The sequence below is a fragment of the Erinaceus europaeus genome, chromosome 12 (genome assembly GCF_950295315.1).
Source record: "Erinaceus europaeus chromosome 12, mEriEur2.1, whole genome shotgun sequence".
NCBI classification, from domain to species: Eukaryota; Metazoa; Chordata; class Mammalia; order Eulipotyphla; family Erinaceidae; genus Erinaceus; species Erinaceus europaeus.
In genome coordinates, this window is record NC_080173.1 from 66,601,213 (window position 1) to 66,612,900 (window position 11,688).

The 11,688-nt window shown below is 49.6% G+C and overlaps 1 non-coding gene across 1 annotated transcript; it reads left to right on the forward strand.

The window, feature by feature from the left end:
* Positions 1-5,496: 5,496 nt before the first annotated feature.
* LOC132542218 (U6 spliceosomal RNA) lies at positions 5,497-5,603 on the forward strand. Its single transcript, XR_009553324.1, has one exon. It is a non-coding gene; the product is annotated as a U6 spliceosomal RNA (small nuclear RNA).
* Positions 5,604-11,688: the final 6,085 nt, after the last annotated feature.

An 11,688-nucleotide genomic window follows, 5' to 3' on the forward strand; every position in this document is an offset into this window, starting at 1 on the left:
AGACGTGGGAAATGAACTTAGATGATGCCGCATCCCGACGAATATCTGGCGGGGCGATGTTGCTAAGAACTGGCAGCCATGGAACCGGGGTGGAACGGATGGTTCCAGAAGTTATCCTCATGGAGGAATATGATTTGGAATCGACCAAGTGGACATGGGGGCTACGGAACCATACTGGGGCACAGTATTCTGCAGTGGAATAGCATAATGCCAGAGATGATGATCGTAGTGTGGAAGCGCTCGCGCCCCATGAGGAGCTGGCCAGTCTTGCAATGATGTTATTCCTCGCGCCCACCTTTGCTGCAGTTTTTATGAGATGTTTGTGAAATGACAGAGTGCGATCGAGAGTAATGCCAAGATAGACTGGCTGGGCTTCATGCCGGATTCAGTGATCTTACCAACAAATCTATTCCTGCAATTCCAATTAACTCTATCCCCTCTGAAGATTCCTACAGGCGCTTCCGCCAAGCCATCTTCAAAGCAGCTTCCCAAGCCATTCCTCGTGGGAGACGCGCTAATTATACGCCTTGTCTTGATGCTGAATGCGAGCAACTACTAAAGCAGTATGATGAGTCGGGCAACCCAGATGTGGCTGACCATCTCATTGCCTCCCTGGATGCAGCACGCCAAGCCCGCTGGCAACAACTCACAGAAAGTCTGAACTTCACCCACTCAAGTAGGAAGGCCTGGAAGCTTCTTCACAGACTGGGTGCCGGTAGCCAACCCCCTCCCGTCTCCCATCCTCCCGTATCTCCAAACTCAGTGGCCAGTCACCTAACTCAAGTTCGACATGCTAAGATCGACCCAGTCTGGAAAAGAGAAATTTCCCACGAGTGGTCATCCCACTTCCGGTTATCTGGTCCATCTCCAAAACTCTCTCCCTTTACACTGTCTGAACTGGAAGACGCTTTGAAGAGAGTTAAACCGGGAACAGCTGCTGGCTATGATAACATCACCCCAGAACTCATTCTTAACCTGGGTCCCGCAGCAAAGAAGTGGCTCGCTTCATTCCTGTCCCACATCTTGGAATCTGAGTCTATGCCCAAAGTTTGGTGTCGTGCGAAGATAATAGCGGTTTTGAAACCAAAGAAAGACCCAACACTGGCCGCCAGCTATAGACCAATTTCTCTCCTTTCCGTGTGTTACAAACTCCTTGAGAGGCTGCTTCTGTCACGTATTTCTCATCTTACAGAGAAATTCCTATCACCCGCCCAAGCTGGTTTCCGCCCAGGAAGATCTACCTGCGAACAAGCCCTGGCCCTCTCAACTTACATTGAAAATGGATTCCAGAAGAATTTAAAGACGGGTGCTGTCTTTGTTGATCTCACAGCAGCCTATGACACGGTCTGGCACCGTGGTCTCCTAGTCAAGATCTCAAGATGCCTGCCTCCATGGGTGGCCAACACTATATCGTTTCTTCTCCAAAACAGAAGATTCCGGGTGCATCTGGGTGACAAGTCTAGCAGATGGAGACTTGTCTCAAGTGGCCTCCCCCAGGGCTCTGTTCTGGCTCCTACGCTATTTAATATTTACATCAATGACCTTCCAGAAACTTCTTCAAGGAAGTTCATCTACGCCGATGACATCTGCTGTGCAACTCAGGCATCCAAGTTCGACATCCTCGAGGAAACACTCACGAAAGACATGTCTCTGATACCTGATTACTGTAAAAAATGGCGACTAATCCCTAGCACTGCAAAAACGGTATCATCTGTTTTCCATCTACACCATGCCTCGGCCTCGCGTGAGCTTAATGTGCAGCTTGGCGATACGAGAATCCGGCATGAAGCCCAGCCAGTCTATCTTGGCATTACTCTCGATTAGTGGTTTAATAATGATTAACAAGATCATAAGATAACAGGTACAGTTCCACAAAGTTCCCACCACCAGAGTTCTGTATCCCATCCCCTCCATTGGAAACTTTTCTATTTTTTTAAATTTTATTATCTTTATTTATTTATTGGATAGAGACAGTTAGAAATCGAGAGGGAAGGGAGGGATAGAAAGGGCGAGAGACAGAGAGACAGCTACAGCACTGTTTCACCACTTGTGACGCTTTCTCCCTGCAGGTAGGGCCAGGGGCTCAAACCTGGGTCCTTTTGCATTGTAACATGTGTGCTCAACCAGGTGTGCCACCACCCGGCCCCAACTTTTCTATTCTTTACCCCTCTAAGAGTAGAAACCAAAATTCTTTATGAGGTGCAGAAGGTGGAAGGTCTGGCTTCCATAATTGCTTCTCCACTGGACATGTGTTGGGCAATATGCCAGCTCCCATGCATCGCTGATACTATGGTCTATTTACATGATCATTGTTTTGCCTGAGACCCACCCTGCCTGCAGGGTATTGGTTAATCCCACTGGTTAGAACCTTTGCAACAGCTGCTATGGAAGCTTTCTACCTTGGAGCTCTTTTCTCTGCCCCCTCTCCTAGCCATTTCCTTTTCCCACTTGCCACTTCTGGTTGAAGATATATATAAAGGCGTTATCTCTGATCAATAAAGGCATTGCATTACGTTCCCGCTCTGCCACGAGTTCCTGGTCTCTCTCCCGAGTTGCTGAGTAAGCAGCAGCCCAGGTTGGCTCCTGTAGAGTTCTCTCCAACCCAGAGAGCACGTGCCCGGAAAGAAACACCCACCACGCTAGCCCGGCAGACATGGACTTGGGAAGGTCATATCCACACCCCTAGCCTATTTCTGTTTCCCTAGTGGGCAGGGGTCTGGAGAGGTGAGGTTCCAGGACACATTCGTGAGGTTGTCTGCCCAGGGAAATCAGGATGGAACCATAGTAACATCTGCAACTTGGTGGCTGAAAAGCAGTAAGATACAAAGCAAGACAAATTGTTTAATAAACAGAAACTCAAAGGGAGGAACAGAACAGATAAAATTGGGAGTTGAGCGGTAGCACAGTGGGTTAAGCACATGTGGTGCGAAGTACAAGGACCAGCGTTAGGATCCTGGTTGGAGCCCCCATCTTCCCACATGCAGGGGAGTCGCTTCACAGGCGGTGAAGCAGGTCTGCGGGTATCTGTCTTTCTCTCCCCCTCTTTGTCTTCCTCTCCTCTCTCCATTTATCTCTGTCCTATCCAACATCAATAACAACAACAATAATAACTACAACAAAAACAATAAAAAACAACAAGGGAAACAAAGGGAAAATAAATAAATATTTAGAACACACAAGGACCATCATAAGAATCCCGGTTTGAGCCCCCGGCTCCCCACCTGTAGGGGGGTCACTTCACAGGTGGTGAAGCAGGTCTGCAGGTGTCTATCTTTCTACTCTCTGTCTTCCCCTCCTCTCTCCATTTCTCTCTGTCCTATCCAACAACAATGACATCAATAACAACAACAATAATAACTACAACAATAAAAAAATTAGAACAGATAAACTTAGGGGTCTTCAAGTGGGAAGAAGCTAGGAAGTCTATTCTAGGCATTTCTCAAGGAGCCCATGACTTTAGTAATTTTTGTACACTGGCCCTTTAAACCTCATGTCAAACTGGGCTGAGGGGGTGTAATGATGGAAGGGCAAGTGTTCTCATTCCATTTCTTTGTTGTTGTCCTTTTTGCTGTGACTTCACTGCTTGGGGCTGATTTTTTTAGCTAGAGAGGCAGAGACAGAGAAGAAAGGGAAGAAGTCACAACACTGAAACCTCCCCCAGCATGCTGGGGGCTGGGCTCAAACCTGGACTGCACAGATGGCAAAGCAGTGCACTCTCCAGGTGAGTTATTTTGCCAGTCCTCTCATTCCGTTTCACAGAGGAGGAAAATAGCTCTATCCAGAAAGGGGAAGCCACTTGCCCAGGATGACGTCCCAGAGCCAGTCAGAAGTCAGGTTCACCTGGCCCTATCGTTCAGGCCTATCTCACTCTGTCCCCTTGGAAAACTAAACCAGGATGGACATGAGAACTTTTCCCATGCAAGACAGATGGCATACCACCATGCCCTAAATCCTGTTGCAGTGTTTTGGCTCCTTTGACTACCCTGGAGGTGGTGGCTGAGAAGGAGGCAGTTTCATGAGGTGGGAAGGGCATGGGCTGGTACCCCCAGAAAGAGGTTGGGCAAGCCCTAATAAGTGATGTAAAAACTAGACTAGGTAACCTCCTCAGGCCCTCTGTCTTTTCACAGTGGGGACCTGTTCTCACCATGTGGTCAGACAAGGAGACCTCCTATTGGAGGTCTCCCAGTCACCTCCACCCTTCAAGCCCTGCTTTTGGGACCTTCATCTCAGAGCTTCTTGCACTGAGCAGGTCTAATATACTTTCCTGAGCTGGGGTGGCACCCTCTCCTTTCTCCACACAACCCCAATACCTTGCCTGAGTCTTTGGGGATCTTCCCATGTCACCACTCTCTGAGGTCTCTCTCACTGTCCATTCCCCCACTCTCATGGCTAGCAGGGCAGCCGAAATGTCCCTCTGCCCTTTGCAGCAGAAGTAAATATAAGGAGACTTTAGAGATGAGGACACTGGTGATGACTACAGGAGTCGAAGTCACAGAGGCACATCTGGAATTTGAACTCAGGTCACTCCAGTTGCACCAGGTCCATGCTTGTACTAACTGCCCTGTGTCATTGCCTGTCAGTGAGACCCAGCCAGAAACCATAACAGAGACACAAAGAACCAGCCAGGGTCCCCTGGAGGTGGCAACCTTGCCACTGGGAACCCTTGACCTGAAATAATTCAAAAAGGAGCCTATTGGAAGCTAAATTCCACAATCCGGGTCTGGACAACTCTATATCTCCACCTAGTGGTAGAAGGGAGCATTGCCTCAAACCCCAAATAATGCCCAAGCTGGTCAACCAACAGACTCTTCTGGCAACAATCGCCCCTCCCGATGGCCTCAGTTCTGGAGAGAGGCAAGGCACCATCATCAGGTGTACACACTGGGGTTCATCACCCTCTGGATTTCTCTGTAGCATCTCAGATGCCTGTGGCAACTCTGTCCTTGGCCACAAACACCCCAATACACAGGTCTCCTAGGCTATCCCCAGCCTAAACTCCCAGACCTTGACAGATTCCCCAAGCTCAGTGGCTTGACAGACTGCCACCACATGGAGACCTGCATTGGCCTCCAGGGAAGGCAGCATCACCCAGTTCTTGTGGTTTCAAATGTAGCTACTGCCCAGGACAGAGGAGAATTTTCCCTGCCTTCAGGGGGTCTCCAGTACTCATTCTCAGTTCCCCTAGGCTCTTCCAAAGAAGCAGAGCCCCTGTTCAGGGTGCACATGTTTCTTCCAGGCACCATCTTCACAGCATCTTGTTGCATTCTCAAATAACTCCATGACAGAGTGATGGTGAAGAGGCAACGTCACTCACCTAAGTCACACATTCCTTGAATACTAACTACAGAGTCAGGTGTAGGGTGTTGCTCTCTGCAGGAAGAAGGTCCAGGGGGAAAGTACAGGAGAAGGGGGCCCTGGGCTGAATTTGGAAGAAGACAGGAAGAGATTGCTGGTGGAGAAGACAGCATAATGGCTATGCTAAAGATTTTCATACCTGTGCTCGCTTCGGCAGCACATATACTAAAATTGGAACGATACAGAGAAGATTAGCATGACCCCTGCCCAAGGATGACGCACAAATTCGTGAAGCATTCCATATTTAAAAAAAAAAAGAAGAAGAAGAAGAAGATTTTCATACCCGAGTCTCTAAAGTTCCGGGTCTAATGCCTGAGCAGAGCTCTGGTCTTTTGCTGCCTGCTTCCTTCATTTTCTCTCTCTCTCTCTTTCCTTCTCTCTCTCTCTGTCTGTCTCTGTCTCATCTATCTGTGTGTGTGTCTTTCTCTTTCTCCCTCTACTCTCTCCATATATATATTTAAAATAAAATATTGTTTTAAAGGAAGACATTTCAGATAGAGAGAAGAACAGGTGAGTATGAGAAGGCCCAAGGCAAAGTTTGCCAGATTCTCCCAGACAGTGCAGGCTCACAGAGAGGTTACAAGCCCTGGAGATGGGAGAGTAAGCAGGACTCAGAGGTAGGAGGTCTAGACCTCAAGCACATGGGTAGTGTTCAGAGGCTTTAAGCAGGGCCTCTTCTCACCTGCACTTCAGGTAGGTCATCTCTGGCAGGTAAGGTAATTAACTGGGCAGACATGCTGGGAGGCTCCCACGGAGAGACTTATACTAGAATTTAGGGGTTGGAGGCCTAGTTGCTGCTCAAAGCATGGATGCTCTCAGGGGCAGCAAAGACCTAGAAGCCAGAGGGCCCCCAAACCCCTGAAGAATGAGAGTCTCCAGTGTGTTAGGAGAGCAGGGATCAGGACTAGGACAACCTGGTTGTGAATGGCCTACATTTCAACTCATTTGGACTGCCTGCTACAAGAAAACACCACAAGCAGGGTGCCTTATACATCACAGACATTTTGTTAAAGACGTAGTTCATTATTTCATGGGGTAAAGGGCACAGCTGCACTCTGGCATACGTGGGCCCCTTTACTGAACCAAGGGCCTCAGGCATGCAGGTCCTGTGCTCCAACAACTGAGCTATATTCTCTATTCACCGTGGGGGTTAGGTTTCAATATATAAATGGGGTGGGACACAAACATTCAGACCACAGCTGCTTGAACCCTTATCCAGACGCAGGTTGCACACCCTCTCTGACCCTCAGGGGAGAGAGGAGGCCCTGTTGGAAGAAACTAAGACTGAATGCCTGAGCACCTCTCTGCTGTCAACTCCAAGTAGGCTAGAGCAGGGGTCTCTGGTCCAGGCTCTGAGCAAACAGAGCCCAGAGGAGCAGGGTGGCCCCTGCCTCTGGATTCACATCACTCATTCACTTAGCAAATGCTTTCTGCACCCTGCCATGTGTTGAGCAGTGACTAGACAGACCCTTGCTGGGCCACAGGGGGCCAATACTCTCACAGGAGAGACAGACACCTTAAATTTTTTAAATTAAAAAAAAGCCTGGGGAGATGGCATGGTGGATAAGGTATTGGACTCTCAGGGAAGAGGTCCCAAGTTTGAGCCCCAGCATCAAATGTGCCAAAGTGATGCTCTGATTCTTTCTCTCTCTCCCCTCTCTCTCCTACTAATAAATAACTAGAGCTTTAATATATATATATACATATATATATATATATATATATTCCCTATAACCAGGAGTCAACAACTATAAACCATTATTTCCCCCCAACAGAATGATTTTTTGGGAAGAAATTATATATATATATATATATATATATATATATATATATATATATATATCCCCAAATGTGACAATGAAAAGGTATTAGGTGGGGAGGGGCTTGGCCTGAGCAGACCAGGTATGTGTGGAGGGGAGGGGGGTCACAGGGAAGCCTTATAGCATCAGAGAGTCTGGGAAGCTGGTTTCACTGTGGAACCCTCCTTCCAAGTGACTTCATATGGGCATATCTGTGGGTTCTCACATGCGTGTATTTATGCTGTCTGTAGGCATGGGACTACCTTTTATGTCCATGCATTTCCCTGCATGTGTGTGTCTATTCCCATCTGGGGGTTTGTATGTGGTTACTGAATGTTTCTGTGTGCGGGAGGGGCCATCTGTATATGTATATACATGCTTGCCTGTGGGAAGGGGATCTGTGCACATGGTTGTGTGTCAGGAGTGTGGGAGGAGCATCTCTGTGTGAGTGTGGGCTGACCTATTGCGTGACTTGCTCAAAGGTAAGGACTTTCCTAGAACGTGAAATAGCAGCGCTAAGCTCAGAAGTGCTGTGGACATGGCAGAGCAGCTGGGGGGGGGGGGGGGGGCAAAGGTGGAAGGACAGACAGTCCCTCCGAGAAGAGAAACAGATCCTGAGTTGGGTCAGGATGAAGGAACAAATGAGCCAGTCCAGGGCTGAATAGGAACCAGTCCCACAAGTGCCCACTATCCGGAGGGTAGCACCACCCCTACCCAGGCAGTGGGGAGTGAGGCTGCAAAGCAGGAAATCCCACCATACCGGGAGAGAGCCCATGTGTGGGGTCAACCGGAGCTGGTATGACCTCTCCCACCCAGGTAGCTATACTACCTTGACCAGAGCTAAGCCTTGGTAATGTCCCCTGAAAAACAAGGACATGTGTAGCCACTGCCCAGTGTCAAGAAATAAATAAGAAAACACAGTGGCCCAGGAGTTTGTGTAGTGGGTAGAGTTCTGGACTTGAATGCATGAATGAACTTAAAGTCCCAAGTTCAGTCCTCAGTATTGTATATGCCAAAGTGCTAGTGCTACTCTGGCTTTTTTTCCCCTTTCCTCTCTCCTCATATTAATAAAATTACTCTTTTAAAACAAGAAACAAATGGGGGCCAGGCAGTGGTGGTGGCGCACCCAGTAAAACGACGCACAATGACCCTGGTTCATGCCCCGGCTCCCCACCTGCAAGGGGGATGCTTCAAAGTGTTGAAGCAGGTCTGCAGGTGTTTCTCTTTCTCTATATCTCCCCCTTCTCTCTCAATTTCTCTCTCCTATCCAACAAAAAACAGGAAGAAAGGGGAGTCGGGTGGGAGGTAGCACAGTGGGTTAAGCACACGTGGCACATGTGGGAGTCGCTTCACAGGTGGTGAAGCAGGTTTGCAGGTGTCTATCTTTCTCTCCCCCTCTCTGTCTTCCCCTTCTCTCTCCATTTCTCTCTGCCCTATCCAACAATGATGACATCAATAACAACAATAATAATAACTACAACCATAAAACAAGGACAACAAAAGGAAAAAAATAAGTATTTAAAAAAAATAGGAGAAAAAAAAGTGGTCCAGGAGATGGTGCAGTGGATTAAGTATCAAACTCTCAAGATTGAGGTCCTGAGTTCGATCCCCAGCAGCACATGTACCAGAGTGATGTCTGGTCTTCTCTCTTTTTCTCCTCCTACCCCTCTCACTAATAAATAAATAAATAAAATATTTAAAAAGTGGAGGGGGGGAGCCACTGTGAGTGGTAGATTAGTAATGCCAGCACAAAGCCCCAGCAATAACCTTGGTGGCAGAAAAAAAAAAAAGAGGAGGATAGAAAAATGAAAGAAAAAAATAAAAATAAGAAACAAACAAAAATGCACATTCAGGAGCTGGGGAGGTGGTTCAGTGTTAAAAAGTGTCAGGCTCTGGGTTTCATCGCTAGCACCATATGTGGTGGGGTAGTGCTCTGGTCTCTTTCTTTCTCACAAAAATAAAACAATTATGTAAGAATTTGAAGAGAGGGAGGAGGTTGAGAGGGCACGGATAGTAGAAGGAGACCTGGGTTGGTGGTGGGAGTGGCATGTGGACACCTGTCGTGGAAAGATGAGAGTCTGCATGCATGTGACAACTTGTATATCATTATTCCCCTAATAAAATAAGCAAACAAAAGGTTGGAGAGAAAAAGGAAAGAAAGAAAGGAACCACATGCCTGTTTTAGGTACACAGTAGAGGCTCCGTGATCCCTCCCATCAGGCTGAGTAGAAGGTGTTATGGGGCCAGAGGATATCAAGTTCTTCTTGGGATGGAAAGCAGTAATGAGAGCAAACATGAGCTGTGCCTGAGCCAAGCAGCGGCCAGGTGACATCTCAGGTAACCCGTGGACAACCCTGTTATTGTTTTACACTGGAGAGACTTCTGTCCCCACATACATGGGATCTCAGGCAGGCACTGCTGGGACATGAAGCAGCGAGGCAACCCTCCTCTGATCTAGGGCCTTGGGCTCTGAGTCATGCCTCTCCCATGGACACACCTTTGTCATCCAGCTCCTTCGCTCTTTCTCAGCAGAGCCTGGCTCTCACCCATCATCACCTCATCAGCTAACATTTCTAAGGATCAGGCCATGGGATTGTGAAAGAGTCTCCCCTTGATTCACTGGATGGCCAGAGGCACCCCCACTTCATTTCTCTAACCCTTATGGTTATTGTCTATGAACTGAGACTTCACAATCTCCATCTAGTGGGATTATGAAGTGATTATGATTATGGTAGTGAGGGCTGAGTGTGGGTCCTTACCTGGATGCACTTGGAACACCACAAAGCCTTCCACACGAGTAGGGGACTAGTCCGTATGGCACCCCACATCTAGGACACCCTTAAACATGGGTGCCTGAGTGCCCTTCATCAGTATCCCCTTCTCCCTTTGGGAAAAAGTCACAGTCATTCAACAAATTATTGGGTGCCAAAGGTGTCCACAAGCAGTCTGCCTCTCACAGAACTAGCTCAGGTGCAAATCAAGGGGGCAGGAAAATAACTACATCCCACAAGAAGTAGGGGCAGATGGAAGCAGGAGGTTCCCTGTGGGTTTCAGTACCAGGAACATGGTTTCATAATTGCTAATTTATTCAGGCCACCTAGTCTGCTCCCACCCCAACAACAAGAACCCTCAGGCTCAGAGTCCTCATATATTCAGTGAAAGTGTAGCCCCTGCCTCTTGTCTGAGGAAGCTGAGCCTAGGAATTACTACCAGCCTGGGCAAGGTCCATTTGAGTTTCGTCCAAACCACTTATTTTTAGCAGAATTCTGGGACCCAGAGAAGAAAATCACAAGGTGCAAGGTCACACAGGTAAAGGCAGAACTCAACCTTGTCTCTCCCACGCTTGGGCAGGAGATGAATGGGCAGATACATATCCCATGACCCAAGTTTGGCCCCACACTGACAAGAAAAGAGCGGGACGTCCAGTGCAGAGCCACAGATCATGCCGTGACTGTACCGATGGAGATGACCCTGGCTGGTGTTGGCCGGGCTGCTTTCTAGCTGTGCAGCCTTCCTTAACTATGAGGACACCCCTACCCCACCCCTCCACCCCCAGTGCTAGAGCTCCTCTGAAGATGTCGACCTTCAGCTGGAATCAAGCTCCCCAACTCTGCCTCTGAATCAGACTCTGGCTATCTGGTCATGAGGCTTTATAATACCCCCCCTTCCTCCGTCCCCCAGCCCCCCATTCAAACTTGACCCCGAGCATCTCTGGCTTTTTAACCTCAGGGACAGTTTCTCCGCTTGGCGCCTATGTCTGTCTTTTCCCCAGTCACCACTCTGACCAAAAGCCTCCCCAGGACAGATGCAGGGTTGGAGGTGGGGGTGAGGTGGGGTGCAGGAGGCCAGCTGAACAGGACCAGCTCGGCAGGGACCCACCCTGGGAGGGGACCATCTAGGACTTCCCCCGGGAGGGCGTGGTGAGATGGAGGAAGAAGCCCTACAGGACCTCTAGGCTGGAGGCTTGCAGGATACGGGCTTTAGCCAGAAGCTGCACAACCTCCTAACCCGCCGCTCCCCCCCCACCCCGCGTAGTCGGCGGAGCCCCTCCCGGAAATGGGGAGCCATTCCCCGCCCCGCGCCCCAGGCTCCTAGCCCGCAACCCCGCCTTCGGGAGGCCGGGGATTCAGGCGGCCACGCCCCGCACACAGCAAACAGACGGGCGCCGTTTGCAGCCTGGACTTGCGGAGCGAACCCCAGAGAAGGCAGAGGTCCCAGTCCGTCTCTCATTCCCGCATCCCAGCGCCTACAGTCCCCAAGCCACACTAGGGTCTCAGCGGAGCGCTCGGCCCCTGGCTGTCCGGCCTGGATCCTCATCAATCCGCGTCCAGACAGCGCGCTGACCGCGGGCCCCGCTGTGGCCCGGGCCCTGGTCTGGAGCGCCATCTGGTGGCGACGTGCGGAGTTACCGTGGCCCGCGGACCGGGCGAGCTCGGGGAGCTACGGGCCGGGAAGAGGCGGGTGGCTATGGCCCAGCAAACCCGGTGCTGTGGACGTAGTGGGTGCGGAGAAGATCTGCACTTGCAGAGCCCAA